The 17,206-nt window shown below is 42.6% G+C and overlaps 1 protein-coding gene across 1 annotated transcript in view; it reads right to left on the bottom strand.

Annotated features, from left to right (window-relative positions):
• SLC38A10 (solute carrier family 38 member 10) overlaps window positions 1-17,206 on the bottom strand; it is a gene marked incomplete in the record, with an annotated part of 1,157,663 nt that overhangs the window by 175,385 nt on the left and 965,072 nt on the right.

Here is a 17,206-nt window from a genome sequence, read left to right as displayed (position 1 = left end):
TTCTACTTAGTCTACTGTTGCTCCACTTCTTGTTCTGTGAGATTCCAGTTACTTTACAATACTTCTGCTTTGTTTGCCCTTCCAAATAGCTTCTATAACTTCTTAACTGTATCTCTTTCACATTACTTTTACCCTATTTGTAAACTCCATTTTCATTCCATTCTGCTCAGTAAGTATCCCTTCAGAAAAAAATTATATCTTTCCTAATAACTATCAAATAATTTCCACTACCCATTCCTTAAATTTCTCTCTTTTTAATAGGCAAGTAGGATAGTGCCAGCGTCTCACGTTTACTTAATTACCCAGCATTTTTATCTTACATTTTATTGGTGAATGATCTGAAACAGTTTTTGGATGTGTCAAAGCTTTCAACTGAATACACATGCTCTTGGGAAATATAATTTCGATCCAGTCTAGCCCAGTTACTGTGCCTTGGAAAATATTATGTAAATTCTGTGCGAGTTCCTCTTACTGAATGCACACCTTCAGGAAATAGTATATATATATATATCCCCTTCTATGTTCCCCTGATACATCCTCACTATTGCAAACAAAGTTCTAGTCCCACTACTAAATAACATTCCTTGCTGAAAGCTGATTACTTCTCCAAAAATTTTTTTAAGCTCCATAACAACAGTTTTTGGTAGAATATAAATACATTCCAGCATAATCCTTCTTCCTTGCCAAGAGCCCCTTTACTATCACATACCTACCATTATCTTTTTCCTTGTCACTATTGGCGCCTCTCTAGCAATTAGCATTAACACTCCCCCTTTTTCCACTGTCCCTGCTAATCTGCTGAATATCCATGCTCAAATCCTGTCTTTGTCGAATTCACATACTCATTTCTATCCAAATGCATCTCCTGTAACATTGCTATTTGCACCCTAAATGTCTTAATATAATTTAATACTCCTTCCTTTTTGTTGATACCTGTAAGGCCATTCACATTCCAAGATAACATGGACAGAGTAGCCATTATGACAGAAAGTTGCCCCCCACCCCACTATACATGACAGTTCTTTTGAAGGTGTATTTCCAACTTTTATCTTATATGCACACACTGTTTAGCAGGCATCTTTTTATACACTTGCTTCTTCTTTTCTCCATTTGAACCCATGTCACATTTTCAAGACTGTTTGCTCTAATAAAACCTTCAATCAAAACCTAAATATATTTTCAAAACCCTCCCATCCCCTATTTACTTAGAACAAATACACAAAACCACATACATTTAAGGCTGTTGGTGAGGCTTCTATTTCACTTCCCAAATTTGGACTTTTATTTATTTTCCATTGAACTGCTTGCCAAAGTACTTTTAAGTCTTTCATTTCTCTCATCAAAGAGTGCTTAGAACTTTCAAGATTAATGCCTTGCAGCTGGAGACAGCTTGTCAACAATAGCAAAGTTAACACAACTAACAACTTTGCAGGAATCGTTGTACATTTCATTTAGAAACCACCAGAGCATTTGCTAATGCAATACACAAGGTCAAGACTACAGATTCAAGATACACAGCATTTTCCATGCCTTTCATATTTTGTCTTATCTGTCAAGCTTATTTGTTTAAAAAAATGTTCATGGCTTAAACCAAGGACATCAATCCAGACATCCATCCTTATAAAAAAAGGAAATTATTATCATAATTCTACATATAATAAAATCAGTGCACTTTTACATCCCACACCCATCCCAGCAGCCTAAGATCATGTTATATTAGCTTAAAATTGATTTTGTCCTAAGACACTGTAAATGGAATATATCTTATAACTAAGAAAAAGTGATGGTTTACTTTAATAATTTTAGCATATACAGCAGTCATTGAACCCCCCCCCCAACATTTACAATACCCCTGACTGCATACTATACAAAATTGCTTTACAATATAACATGCAATTTACATCACAAAATGTTTTATACACATATTAAACAGAACAAATGTTTAATTTAGGACTTCCAAGATGGCTGCATACTTATCAAATGCTTAACTCACTCACACCTACAGCGCTACTTTAGTAAATCCTTGCCTTCCACCTTCAGCCCCACTGTCATACAGCAGTTTCAAGCTTCAATGACTACAGCCCCATGTTGCACTCATAATTTCTTCACACTGTGCACATCCTGGAAAGGGTTTACACATGCATAAATGAGGTAATTAAGTTCTGCATTTGTGCATGTATAAAATTAAAAAAAGTGCTAGCATTGGAAAATTCAAAGTAAAAGGTTATTTTTAAAATCACGGACTGCTGCAGTACAGTGCAGCTATTCTGCGGGACGGTATGCATTACTTCTGCCCTCACAGCAGGTCAGGCATGTCCACTGACTAAATTTAGTTTCGGTTTAAACTTTAATTTTATAAATTATTGGTCTGTCAATTATTTTTGCAGTTCTTTCTGGAGGTAATGTAAGTAAGAACTGGTCTGTTTAGGTTACATGCCCATGTCTGACAAACCAAGTGGTTGCTGTCAGACATCACAGTACAGAAACCAATCAGAATATTAGACCTCCACCACTGATACTATTTCCTGATCCCGTTCTGGGGCTTTGATTTCCCAAGCTTCTGTTGACATAAGTTGGGCTGTTTCATACCCCTCTTTCTTATTTCATGTTTTTGGGATCCAGTAGGAGCAGTTCAGAAGTTCTTTACCATCAGGTGGCAAAAGAATTTGCTGGAGTTGGACCAATCCATCCTAGAAGGTGAGGAGCGAGTATGCGGGCTGAGCTGTTCATTTGTACTTCTTTGCCTTGTTCTCATCATATTTTGGATGTTTACTTCTTAATCTTTTCATCTCTGGTATGACTTGTACGGCTTTGCTTTGGTTCTGTTAAAAATAAATTGCACTTGCAAGGGATTCTGTACGATTTTGAATGTAATTTGCATCTAAAATCACATTCAGCATTAGAAAAGAAACTAGATAACTGGTTGCTGGCCTGTTTTCATTTTGTATGGGCTTTTGTTGTAATTGTGCTGCCTTTTTTTCTGTTACTTAACAGTAACTTTTTCTGCAGTTTGTTGAATTTAAAAGTGTAACACTGAAAAAAGGAAAACAAGCTGGCATGGTAAAGCGTGGAACAAGTCTTTCAAACTAAGTAATGTGGACAAGTTATGGGGATTATATCCAGGCACAGGTAGAAGAATATAGAGAAACCTCCCCTGTTTTCTTCTGCTTCTTTAATTGTTTAATGGACATAGTAATAATTTTAAGAGAAGCATTTAAAAGGGAAATATTTTTATTTAACTGTGTCATCCTAGTTTCACTTTAAATACAGTTTAAAAATAATGGCAAAAGCTTTAAAAGTTAGGTTATCAAGGTTAATACCAGCCTAATTTATAAACAACACTCTTATGAGATAATGGGTAGAGATGAGTTAATTCTTCATTTTGAGAAATGATTGCTGATGATAAAAAGGGGGAAATTAGTAGCTATGATTTTACACTGAATAAAGAGAAAACATTTGACATGGTGATTCATGGCAAACTATGGGACAAATTACTGACATTGTGTTTTCTTAACAATTTGATATTGTGCATTAGAAAACTGAATGCAGGAGCTGAATAGAAAGGTAATGGCGAAATGATATGTGGAAAGGCATTTGGATTGAAAGATAAATGATACTGGGTTGTCCCTTCAGCCCCCTTTATATTATATATGTTATATTGACAAACTGAAAAGGGATTTTAGTGTAGGTTTAAAGGATAAGGTAACAGCAAGCAGTGAGACAGCCATTCCTGCTACAGCAGTGTAGATGTTGTGTATGTTTTAATGAAATGCTTTGATACAGTTGGGAGAGATATTTAAGCAGTATAATCCATGTACGCAGATGGGTATATCAGGATTTACCCAAAGTCGCTGTGGTTTGATAACAAGGGCAAATCCTTTGCAGATATAAACATCTGTTTACAGATAGGTTACAAAACTGCATTCTCAGAATTTTAGCTCAGGTGAAAGCTGTCCAGGCAGGAACTCCGAAGGTGTCAAGAGGTGTGAAATTCCACTCAAGCTAGGTATGAAATAGTTAATTTCAGTTCTTCCAATGTGATAACAGAAAGTAAGAAAAGACAAAAAGTGAAACTGTCAGAAATTTTGTTACTGCCTAGTAAATATACTCCCCAGATGTCAGCAAAGAGGACATGTGGAGAACCTGAAAGAAAATCAACCAGAAACAGGTGAAGAGAAAACAATGATTGCCAAGAAACCTGCAGCTGCTCAGGAGAAAGCAGTTCAAGCTTCAGCTTTGGTTTATGAGATGGCTTCCAGGAATTTAGAAGTAAAAGTAAATCAAATGAAGTAAGAGGTGATTACAATAAATAAAACATTGAAATAATGTATTAACTTAAATAACGGAAGTCTGGAATAATCAAAGCTCTAACTAGCTATTCAGATGAACTAATAAACCTACAAAAATCAGAGTATGAAATGAACAATAGGCTGGCTCAGTACGTGGTCTCTCAAGAAGAGCTGTTTCAAAAAACAGCAGAGTTGGAAGAGAGAGGAAGCAGAGAAAACCTGAGAGTTTTGCTGTACCAGAGAAACTGGAAGGAGCATGAAAGAACAAATAAGCAGCTGGACTTGTGTTCCACACCAGGATTTGTTAATTAAAAGAGTATATGGAAAGTATGCTGCAAACCTGGCCATTAGAAAACAGCCAAGACCTATATTAGTAAAGATGCAATCACACCAGCAGAAACAATTGACCCTGACAAATCTGTGGCAGAAGGGAAAAATGTTAAAAATTAGAGACTGCAGAATGTTTGTTGAAAATGATTATTCAATGTACACCAGACAGAGGAGAAGCAAATGTATCCCAGCAATCAGGAGATGTCCAATTGCAGGTGTGAGACTCAAGCTGCCGTACCCAGCTATCTTTAGCATATTTTTCCTGGAGGATCAAAGACATTTTTTGATGTAAGACAGGCTAAGGAGCAAATAAAGTTTATCCAACTAAAAAATGAGCCAGCAAGAACAGGGAGAGACTGATTTTCATTCTTCTCACAATAAAGATCACAGAGAGACTCTGCCAGTGAATCCTTTTCAATTGTTCTAAAGGAAAATGCTTGGCAGACAGAAAACATCACTAGTTGACTAGAAGCATCAGTAATACCATGCATGAACCAGAGTCTGGTGCTAGGAGATGGAGATGAACAAGACGACGACCAGCAGAACAGCACAGACATTAGTGAATAAATGGGGGACCATAAAACCCTTTTTGCTGGTATGATTGCAACTTTACTGATACTGATCTTGGTTGCTTTCTCATGGACAGGTTCAGAGCATACACACAATGTGCCCTTTCAATTAACAAACTCTGATGTGACATCAGTGCAGTTGCTTGCCTGTATTTTTATATAATAAATACAGTCTGTTCCTTCCAGTTTTCAGGTACAGCACAAAATCTCAGGTATTCTCTGTGTGCTGAGTCTTCTAATGCTACTATTTTTCATACAGTTATTCTTGAGAAGCTTCATGCCAAGTCAGCCTTTTCTTCATTTTAACCTCTGATTTTTTTGCAGTTTTATTCGTTCAATTGAACATCTATAGTTAAAGCTTCTTCTGTTTTTCTCAACCTTCTATTATTTGAGTTGATATATTCCTTCAATGTTTCATTTATTTTACACACCACTGAGTACATTTGATTTATTTTTCCACCTAAATACTGGAAGCCATCTCCTGTACCAAAGATAACAGGTACCTGAGATGCGTTTTTTTTTTTTTTTGCTGAAGAACTGCAGTATTCTTCCCTGCCAGAGGTTTCTCTTCACCTTTTCTGGTTAATTTTCTTTCATGTTCTTCAAATTTCTTATTTGCTGGCATTTAGCCAGCATAATTACGTGGTAGTGACTACATTTTACCCAAAATAACACTTTCAATGTCCTTTTTTCTCAGTATTTGTTTTACCAAACAGAGAGCTGAAATTAACCTGTTGCTCAGTCTGCAGCCTTGGAAGTCAGAATGTAGCACACCACTAATATTTTTAATGAGTGTGAAGTGTTACATTGAAAAAATATTTTAACAACAGAGTAGAAAATGAAGAAAGACGCTTTTACAAATAAGGATCTAAGGGTACAGAAAATAGTTGAGATAGGTCTGGACTTTATGGGGGGGCAGATTACTGAAAGAACCAAGCTACTGGAGGGAAAAGAACAGAGAGGAGCTGAGAGCAGGGAGGAATTTGGACTGCAGGATACAGACTTCCTTCCTTCTGAGGGACTAAAAATAGTATAGAATAGGCAAACAGAAAGGAAGAGGGACATGCTAAGGGAAAGACAGGCTTTGGATAAGGTTTTAGTTGAATCTAGAACAGATATTGGTGTTAAAAAGGGGGTAATCAATAGGGCATACAAAATACTGCATGAAAACTATATAAATCCATCAAAGGGTTAGATAGGACTGAAAAAAGACAACAGAAATTTTAATTACAAAGGAAACATAGGATGAAATCTGTAGGGCTCCCAAGTACGCAACAAAGTTCAGAAGGTTTAGGATTTTTACATGAAAGTGTCTGCATGGCTATTTTTATACTCTGAGAAAGCTTCAGTCGAATTTTCCTCAGGTAACTTTCACAGAAATGTTGTGGGAGCAAATGGTAACCAAAGAAATGATTCTTTTGAGCTGTGATACAGGATTTGAAAGCCTAAGCACAGTAAGGCCTTACTAAGTTTAATGCTACTGGTTGCCAAAAAAGCAATTACTAGAAAACAGATATCAAAATGTAAACTAATAGAATTGGAAGTACTGAATACTATTAAAGGAAATAAAAAGAATTAGAAAATTGTATAGCAATTAAAGAATCTGAGAGAACAATTTGCAAACTATAATGTCTGACAGGTTGAACCTTACTGGGGAAATAACAGAACACCCTGGGGTATTATGAAGCCCACTGTCACAGACAGGCTTGTTCCCCTGGAAGGTCCGTTATTTCTCCAATAATGTGCACTCTGGAGGGCATTATTGTGCTTAGATAACTGGCTTTCTTTTAAAGTGCTTTGCATTTGTTTTCTTATTAGTATGTAAATATGTTTTATACTTTTGATATAAAACAGTTCCTCTGCCTCAAATTTGAAGTTGCTGTGGGATATGGGTATATATCACATCAACAAAAGCTAAAAATAGCGAATGCTGATATATCAAACTTCAAAGTCCGAAAGTTGAAAAATGCGAAGGAACGGATCAGCGAATTTTTTCCCAAGGAAAAAATTTGCTGATCAAAAAAAATAGAGTATATGGTCACCCCCCCACCCCCACAACTTAAACATACCAACTCCGAGATAGAACCACAGTGGAGAAAACAGCAAAGCCCGGAGAGCAGCCCAGCAATTTTTTTCCCTGGGAAAAACTTTGCTGATCCGTTCCTTCGCTGTTTTCATTCAGACTTTGAAGTTCGATATATCAGCATTCACTGTTTTTAGCATTCGCTGATGTGATATAGACCTCGTGGGATATGTAACTTTTGTTAAGAGAAAGCATTTTACATACAAAATATAAGTGTTGTTGTGGTCAAATAAATGGGAAAAAAATCATACAGTGCAAGGCACTGTAACCTCTCCATGGCTTTCAACTGCCCCTAATTTTGCATTATATGTTAACACTGCCATGCAAAATGTTTGATTTTCTGGTAAATATCTAAGAATTACTGACATTGGAAGGAGGATGAGAAAGAATACTATAACAGTGCTCAGCAGGACATCTACTGTTATGGTAACTTCTATACAACTAAACTATATCTGAACTGAGGTCACTGTTGCAGTATTCCAAACAAATGGGCGATTCCCAGAGCTGAAGGTAATGCAAGGGGGAAGTGGCTAGTTGATAGAGGAACTGTCCAAAAGGCCAAAAAGTACTGACCAAGCTAAACTAGCCCTGGACCTTGAAAAGGTATCAGTTCTCTAGTGTTTAGTGAAGGTGGTTGTAGACGACCAGGTGACAGGTTCCAATATAGCCCTTGCATCAATCCCCTTGTAGAAAGCCTGAGAGGATGCCACTGTCCTGGCAGAATGAGCCTGAGGGCATGACAGCAAAAATTTGCCATGCAGAAAATAAAAACAAAGATGGACTTAGAGATCCAGCTTGCTATGGTTTATTTACTTACTAGCTGGCACAATTTTGTGTCCAGTTGATCTGGCTTATGAACAGATTTGATCTTGTCCAAATAAAACCTCAGCTGTCTGTGAACATCTAGAGATGGCAGGAGTCTTCCCACCCATTCTGTAGGTTGAGGAAGAATGTAGGTGATTGGTAGCCAGGCTGAGAGACAGCTAGTTCACTAACTTCGGCAGGAAAAAGGGGTTACCCCCCTCAGGGTCACCCTGTCCTTTTGAAAACTAACAAAGAGAAGAATGGCCATGAGTGTTAGTAGCTCTGAGACTCTCCTAGCACAAGTGACAAGCTTCAAAAGGATATAGAGCAAGGTTTTCCAGCACGAAATCGAGGTCTCAAGGAGGGGGTACAGGCTTCCTTGGTGGCCTAAGATACTGAACCCCTTTAAGAAATTGTTTGATCTCAGGCCTGGATATAACAGGTGGATTGAGGGGCAGACAGGCAGAGATGACTTACAGGTGGGCTTTCATGGAGGGGTAAGCCAGACCTGCATCCATGAGCTCATGCAAGTTACTTTAGGATGGAAGGTACATCTGATGTGTTGGGATTTTTATTTTTATGACACCAGGCAGAAAATCTCTTCCATTTGGCTATAGAGGATTTTTGAGTGGTTGGTCTCCTTGCTTCTTGGAGAACCCTAATTATATATTCTGAAACCTGATGTCTGAAAGGAATCAGAGCCCTATCATCTACAGGCTTAAGTTTATGGATGACAGGTTGGGATCCTTTTGGCTGTGTGATGAGATCCACCTTGTGTAGTAGTTTGCAGTGTTTGCCCTTGGCCATATAAGGAAGGGGGAGCTAATGCTCTCTTGGTCAAAAGGGGCCTACTAGTATTTTTTTTTTTTCGGATCTTTAGTAGAACCCTTGGAATAAAAGGTAGTGGGGGAAGGCATATAGAAACTTCCCTGTCCACTGAAACAAGAATTAATCTGTCCTCCAGGCTCAGGGGCAAGAGTTCCTGGTGCAAAAGATGGGGAGATGTTTGTTGTTCTCAGAGAAAAACAAATCTATCTGAGGTGTGCCCCAATGGTGAAGGTTGTCCAGGAAGGCTTGTCTGTTCAGGATCCATTTGTGAAGGTTCTACAAGGCCTTGCTTAATGAGTCTGTCAAGCACACTGTCCTGTGATGGGATGCATATGGAGAGTAGGGATATACTCTTCTGGATGACAAAGTCCTAGGCTCTCTGTGCTAGTGCACAGTTGGCATGATATAGTGCCTCCATGCTTGTTTATGTACCACATGACCGCTATTCTGTCTGTGAATTCTCAAAGGGGACCTGGTTTCTAAATACACGAGAAAAATTGAAGAGATTGCATCTTGGATGAGAGGCCTTATCTCCTTCAAGTTGATGTGCCCCTTTTGTGTTTGGGCTGTCATCTGTCCTGTACTTTGTGGGTGCCTGTTCAGGCCATCCAGGCCTTGTCCGATGCATGTGTGTACAACACCTGAACCAGTGTGATGAACAGCATCCCTCGGTTGAGTTTCACCCGGTATACCCACAGAGCATTGTGATAGTTGCTGCCATGAATCCTTCAGCTCTTAGGATTTCCCTGGCTGAGCACTGGTCGAGGGAGGAATGTTTGTGAAAGTAAGCTTTAACGATCTGCACTTTTTTCCTGAGGCAACTAGGCTTGCATTTTTCTGGTGTCTAATCTGTAGTACAAAGCACTAGGTCCTTAGTAGGCTGGAGGGAGGACTTTTTATACTCAACAGTGAACCCCAACAGCAACAGGAGGTTGTGGGTGAACTGGAGATGTTGCAGCAAGATCTGTGTAGAGGCAGCCTGGATTAGCAGATTGTCTAAGTGGGGGAAAATCCAAATTCCCTGAGACTGGCAGAAGGCTATCACTGGTTCTAGACACTTTGGGAAAACTCTAGGGGCTGTGGAAATCCCAAAGGGCAAAGCATTATGAAAGCGAGACAAGCCACTACAGAATCTGAGAAATCTCCTGCAGGAGGGGCAAATGTGTATATGAAGACACGCATCCTTTAGATTCAGAGAGACTAGGTATGCCTGTAGAAGTATGAAAGGCCGCAGTGTATGCAAAGACAGCATTTTGAAGGTTGGCACTTTTGTGTCTCCATTGCTTCTCTTTTCTTGGAACAAGGAGCAGTATGTTCTTATTGAATTTAGTGGGCAATGGTTTTACAGTGCCTTATGTTTATAATTCTTGGAGTGTGGGAGGTTGTGTATGTGTGTGGGGGGGTATACCATTCAGTGGAGGGAGTTCTTTTCAAGACATGGCATAACCCTTTAAGGTAAAAGTATCCAGTGGTCTGTAGTAATCTTTTCCCAGCTTGAGACTGACTGAGATAGCCTTTTGGAGGGGGACAGGACCAAGGGGTGGGGTGGAGATTTGTAGACAGCCACAGTGATTTTTCCCTAAATGGAGGTCTCCCAGATGTGGGATCCCTATGTGGTTTCTCTGGAAATCTCTTTCTGGATGCTTTCTTGTGCTTCTGAATAGGTCTGGAATCCCTTCTAATAAATGAAGTGTGCTTGGCTGTGTAATCTCTGGTATCTAGGCACAAAAGTCAGCAGAATCTGTCTGCAGTCTTTCATTGCTTTGTCTTGCTCTTGTAGATCTTTAAATATGTTGACAGCTTGTGAAACAAACAGAAGGTTCTTCTCTAAAGGAAAATCAATAAATATGGCTTTGAAGTCTTCTGGCATGGGTCGATTACGCAACCATACACACCTGTGAATGATAGAGCCAGTAGCATCTGCTCTGGCAGAGACCTACGTGACAGAATTACATCTTATACTGTGTCTGCTACCTAAGTAGCCTGATTAAGCAAGGACTAAATTTTTTGATGGGAATCTGATATGTGCAAATCCACCACTATCTTGTTTAAGGAGTTCAGCATGAAAAACAGATGCTTGGTTATCTGGATCTGGTAATTAATAGTCAGAATAGAGGAGATATAAACCTTTTTCCCCACCTATCCATGGTTCTGCTGTCTTTGTCTGACGGGGATGGTATTAGCACTAGGAAGAAGCTTAGATGGTTTATCAGGAGAGAGAATAACTTCAGAAGGGTCAGTCACAGGATACTTATACAAGAACTTAAGTTCATCCAGAACTTTGTAAAATCTGTCTGGCCTTTTGGAGGCAGGAGGTTGTGAATTAGGAGTAGCAGAGGTATACTAGAAAACATAAAAAAAGGCCTCCAGAAATGGAAGGACAGAAGAAGAGGACTGCCCATTTCCACGAGGTTGTAATACCTTTTCCGGACCTATGTAATCTGTCTAGACTGCCAATCTAAATGTTTCATTGTGTTTATAACTGTCAGCCCAAATGAAGCTTCTTCAACCAGAGATTCAGGGAAGATGAAGTCTTCATTATCAGAAGCAATTTGGCCGGGGGAATGGATTTGAGAAAAGTAGGCCAGAGAATGGTTAGAGTCAAAGGCCTCTTCATCTTCGGAGAAAGATAAAGCCATGGTAATTTTTGAGGTGTAGGGGGAGAAGGGTGGGCAAAAAATGAAGGTGGTTTCAGGGTCAGTATGGCCTTGAGGAAAAATACATTTATTTCTTCTGCCTAGATGAGGGAGAAGAGACAAGTTTATCTTTTTGCGATTTCTTCTTTGGTGTGATGTTCGTCTGAAGTAAATGGGGAGGTTCGGACCCCTCACATACCTCTATTAACTTATTGGGATCTCTTCCTTGACTAGAGCCTATGGGATGCCTTCTGCATCAACTGAAATAATGATCCATGGTTACCCCTTCTCTGTAGTAGTAGTTTTCTAAGTTGTAAAGTCTGCCAATGAGATACTAGCCTCCAAGAAGGTAGTGGTAGAGGGCATCAGAAGTGGAGTCAGATGCACTGTGGGTTCTGAAACCTCGGCAGGTGCATTGGAATTGTGGATAGAGTGAGTATCTGGCCTAGGCCTTTTGAGCTTTTTATCATGAGATGGAGGTACATCTGGGAAAGAGGGATCCACCATTTTGGAGTGGGCTGAATGCGCCAGACATTGGGTCGCCAAGAAAGTGTTGAGTTAAGACAGATGGGAATGCTTAGTCTTTGGCATGAATATCAGCAAATGGAACAGTCCTTGTAGTCTTCTGTGTTTAGGCAGAAGACACAACGAGTATAAAGAGCTTTGTAAGGGATTTGCCTACTGCACTTACACTTAATCCTCCTAGATGACATCTAATATAGATATAGCAGAACAATTTAGATAAGTAAAGGAAGGTTCTCCAATGAGGCACTTATCTATTTTTTAAGAAGATACCATACAAATGACCAAATGATGATCAGACTGGCAAATGCATGATCTGTGTTTGGGGCAAGATAGTCTTAGGAATCTACTCCTACACTTACAAGCTAAGGTCATATGGATGTATAACCCAGAGAAAGTAAAGCTTTGGTACCCAGGCTGGACATCAGCGATAACCCATTTATTTAGATTATTGCAACTGAGACCTCAGTCAGGACATCAAAAGATAAAAAGTTTAAGATGCATATAGAACCTAAATGTAAACAGCTTAGCAAGACACAAACGTATGCAAAGATACGAAGAATACGCAGTTATCCTAAACAAAGAATTAGAAGTTATGTACTCACCATAACGTTCCATCTGAGTAGGTGACTTCATTCGGATGCAACCTGTGGGTATCGGATCCGACCTCGGATCCGAGCCGGCAATTCAAAAGCTTAGGCTCCGAGCTCCTAGCTCCTCCCTCTTACCCATAACCCCTTGCCAAGCCCTGACTGACCTCAGATTGAGTTTGCCTCAAAATACTGACTACAGTACACGAAAAACAGCATAAATACTCGCTCTATAAAGGTCAGGGGGATGGAGGGGGGGATGGTTGCATCCGAATGAAGTCACCTACTCAGATGGAACGTTATGGTGAGTACATAACTTCTAAATCTGAAGTAGGCAGACTTCATTCGTCTGCAACCTGTGGGACAGAGTCCCCAGCTACCTGAATCTTGGGCGGCCGTCATGGAAGGATGTTTCGGAGCACCACTGAGCCAAAGGATGCTCTTCCTCTAGAAACAACATCCACCTTATAATGAGAAATAAAAGTATGAGGCGAGGCCCAAGTAGCTGCCGCAGATATCATCCAATGATACACGGGACTTAAAGGCGGCTGACGTGGAAACTGCCCTAGTAGAATGAGCCGTAACCCTCTGAGGAGCAGGTCTACCTGAAGTGTCATATGCCTGCAGAATACAATTAGCAATCCACTTAGATAGTGTGACTTTAGATACTGCTTTACCCAGAGCAAATTTAGCAAAGGAGACGAACAGCTGATCTGATTTCCTGTGACCAGCTGTTCTGTGAATATAAAACGTAATTGTCTATGAACATCCAAGGAATGCAATTTGTATTCTCCTTTGTTTGAGTACTTGGGAAAAAACACAGGTAAATTGATTGATTGGTTAATATTAGATTCAGAAGAGACCTTCGGAAGAAAAGATGGATTGGTCCTGAGGCACACCCTATCAGGGAAGAAAGAAAGGTAAGGCGGCTTGACGCATAGAGCCTGAAGCTCAGACACTCTTCTGGCAGAAGTGATAGCTACCAAGAAGGCAGTCTTGCAGGAAAGGTACTTTAAATCTGTAGAAGCTGCAGGCTCGAAGGGAGGAGCAGTAAGGGCTTGCAGAACTAAAGACAAGTCCCAAGGTGGTACAACCTCCTTGACTGGAGGCCTCAACAAAAAAATCCCTTTGAGAAATATTTTGCATAATTTCGCCGTCATGAGGAGAGCTGTCTCATGACCAATGTGATAATGCGAGATAGCTGCCAATTGTACCTTAATCGTGGAAGAACTTGCCCCATGATGAAAGAGGTCTGTTAAAAAATCCAGCACCGCTGACATAGGTGCCGAGAAAGGATCCAAAGTTCTCTGTACCGCCCAAATAGAGAATCTCTTCCATTTACTCCGATAAACCTGTCTGGTGGAAGGTTTATGAGCTGCCACTAAGATGGCCTTGACCGGTGATGAGATACCGAGTCCTAATCAAGGATGGAACTGGAGCAGCCAAGCTGTCAACTTCAGGGTGCAGATTGGGAACCGAAATTCCCAGAGGGTGGGAGATGAGATCCGAATTGGATCCAGAATCCAGGGTGGATTGATTTTGTGAGACCATACGAAGGGGAACCAGGGTTGACGAGGCCAGAACGGGCAATGAGAATCATTCTGCTCCCCAAACTGTTGGCTTTCTGCAGAAGCCTCTGCATCAGAGGAAGTGGAGGGTAGGCATAAAGGAGACCGGGAGGCCAAGCATGCACCAGAGCATCTCGGGAATTCCCTGGTGGGGAAGCAGAGCGAAGAAATTGTCTCATTTGGCGTTTGAGGGAGAGGCAAAAAGATCGCAACAGGCTTGCCCCCAGACGGCAAAAATCTTCTTCGCTACTTGAGGATTGAGAGACCACTCGTGTGGAGAAAGAATGGTGCGACTGAGCTTGTCCGCAAGGATTTTGGACTTTCCCGGAATGTGCGTTGCTACCAGAAAGCGTTTGGTGGAAATTGCCCATTCCCAGACTCTCATGGCCTCTCGACAAAGGGGGTAAGACCTGGTTCCTCCCTGTTTGTTGATATACCAGACTACCGACATGTTGTCTGTCTGAATTGCAATAGTCCCTGAAGGAAGAACGTGGTGAAGTGCTTGCAACGCTAGGAGCACCGCCCTCATTTCCAGGACATTTATATGCAATGACGTCTCTGTGGGATTCCACGTGCCTTGGACAATCTTTCCCGCAGAATGCCCCCCCCACCCGAGGCAAGAAGCGTGCGTGGTCACTGTGGCTCGGGAAATGCAGCACAAAAGGTCTCCCTGCCAGGGGCTCCGGAGAAAGAAGCCACCAAAGAAGGGAGTCCCTGCACGCCTTGCTGACCGCAATCGGAGCGTTGAGAGAGGAACAAAGAGGGGACCACTGAACCTGAAGGGTCCATTGAAGAACCCGCATGCGCAAGCGAGCATGAATGAGAAGCGGAATAGCTGCCGCCATAGAACCTAGGGCCCTCAGGACCGAAGCTGCCATTGGAGATGGTTGCAGGACCGCTGTCACATGACACTTCAGGTTGGCAATTCTGTCTGGAGTGAGGAAGGCTCGCATTGATCTGGTGTTTAGTCTTCCTCCTATGAAATCTATAACTTGTGTGGGGTGCAGTAAAGATTTCTCCCAGTTGATCGTGATGCCCAGCCTTGGGGCTAGTTGAAGAAAGTAGTCCCTGGCTGAGCACAGAAGATGCCTTGATGATGCCGTCAGGAGCCAGTCATCCAGGTACGGAAAGACCTGTAATCCCTGGAGCCTCAGGTGGGCCACTACCACCGCTAGCACCTTGGTGAACACCCTGGGGGCTGAGGTGAGACCAAAGGGGAGGACCCTGAACTGATAATGACTGGCTCCCAGCCAGAAGCGAAGAAACCTCCTGGATCGTCTGTCCATACGAATGTGGTAGTATGCGTCCTTGAGGTCGATGGAGCACATCCAGTCGTTCTCCCTCAAGAGGGGAAGTATAGATTGGAGGGTGACCATCCAGAACTTTTGCTTGGTTACTGACAGGTTCAGCTGGGAAAGGTCTAAGATTGGTCTTAGGTCCCCGTTTTCTTTGGCACCAAAAAGAACCTGGAGTAAAACCCTAATCCGGTTTGATCTAGGGGGACGCGCTGGATAGCTCTTTTTCCTAGCAGCTGTTCGATTTCGACAGCTGCCGCCTCCCTTTGGTCGGGTGGAACATCTGGGAGGCTGCGAGATTTGGGAACCTTGAATAGGGGAATTGAATAACCTCTGGATATCACACGAAGCACCCAACGGTCTGTTGTGATGGACTCCCAAGAAGTCAGGTGCCTCGAAAACGCCCCCCGACTGCCTCCAGAGATGGACAGCCGGGCAACCCTTCAGGGCTGCTGCGTGGGTCTATCAGAGAAAGGTTCTCTGGACCCAAAGTTGCCAGGAGCCCCCCTGCCTCTAGGACGGCGACCTCCCCGTCCTCCTCTGCCACGGAAGGACTGGTTATCCGGAGCAGGTTGGGACTGCTGTGATTTCCGGAACCACATCTTCTTCTGTCCCTTTTGGTTCTTAGAGAAGGACCTCTGGGGAGCTGAGAAGCAGACTCCGACGGCAGACAGCGTCTTCCCGTCCTTTTCGCTCTGGACTAATGTTTCGCGAACAGTCTTGCCAAACAAGGCAGAACCATCGAAGGGGCATTCGAAGGTTGCCTTGAAGGGCTCTGCAAAATCACAGTGGCGGAGCCAGGCCTGTCGCCTCATGACTAGGCCTGCTCCGCTGGCTCTAGTGGCTCCCTCAGTAGCGTGAAAAAGCAGCCGCACAGATGTATTGGAAACTGATCTGAGAGTGGCCATTCGGGTGGAGTATACCTGTTTATCCTCACTCGACATGGACTCCGGGGGAGATGCAGCGTATTCTTTAATCAGATCCCGCTGCATCCTAATGACATGTGCCATGTAGTTCAGCGCTCTCAAAGAGAAGGTTGCTGAACTGAAAACTCGCTTCCCAATGCGATCCATCGAGCGGGACTCCTTGCCCGGAGGATGCATGGAGGGACTCTCCTGGGCCAATTCCCTCTTCGTGGCTGCAGCCATCATCATGGCATCTACTGGGGGGCCCTTGCTCCAGTGAGTGCAGTCCGCCGGAGGGGAAAGGATGCGGTCAGGACGCTTGGGTACAGGCTCAACGGTGTCCGGATCCTTCCACGCTCTGATGGATATAAGATCCACCAGAGGGTCAGCAGGAGGGGACACCCAAGAGGTAGAAGGGCCCGCCTCGAATGCCTCCAAGAACACAGACTCGTCCGAGGAAGCCTTGGGGGCAGACCACCCCCCCCGATCCTTAACATCTCCATAATGTCTCCAAATGAGACGTCCTCAGGGGGTGACCTTGGGGAGCCTTCCCCTTCATCCAAATCTGTGTCTTCGGTAACGGACTCGGGGGAGTCCATGTGCCTCCTCTTGCACTTGCGCTTCCGAGGTACTTCATCGGGGGGGCTGTCCGAGGAGTACTCTTCAGCAGTTGGATGTTCCAAGGGAACCACTTGGGACATCGAGGCGGGCTGTCCCTGGGACCGGCTGGTGGTGGGCCTGGCCCAACTGCAAGGGAGTGCGGGATGGAGCCGTGGCAGGGACCGGG

This window comes from Protopterus annectens, chromosome 5.part0, assembly GCF_019279795.1.
Source record: "Protopterus annectens isolate FY-2018-M chromosome 5.part0, PAN1.0, whole genome shotgun sequence".
In the NCBI taxonomy this organism is placed as follows: Eukaryota; Metazoa; Chordata; order Ceratodontiformes; family Protopteridae; genus Protopterus; species Protopterus annectens.
Note: the sequence above shows the minus strand (reverse complement) of the source record. Positions and strands in the feature narration are given on the sequence as shown.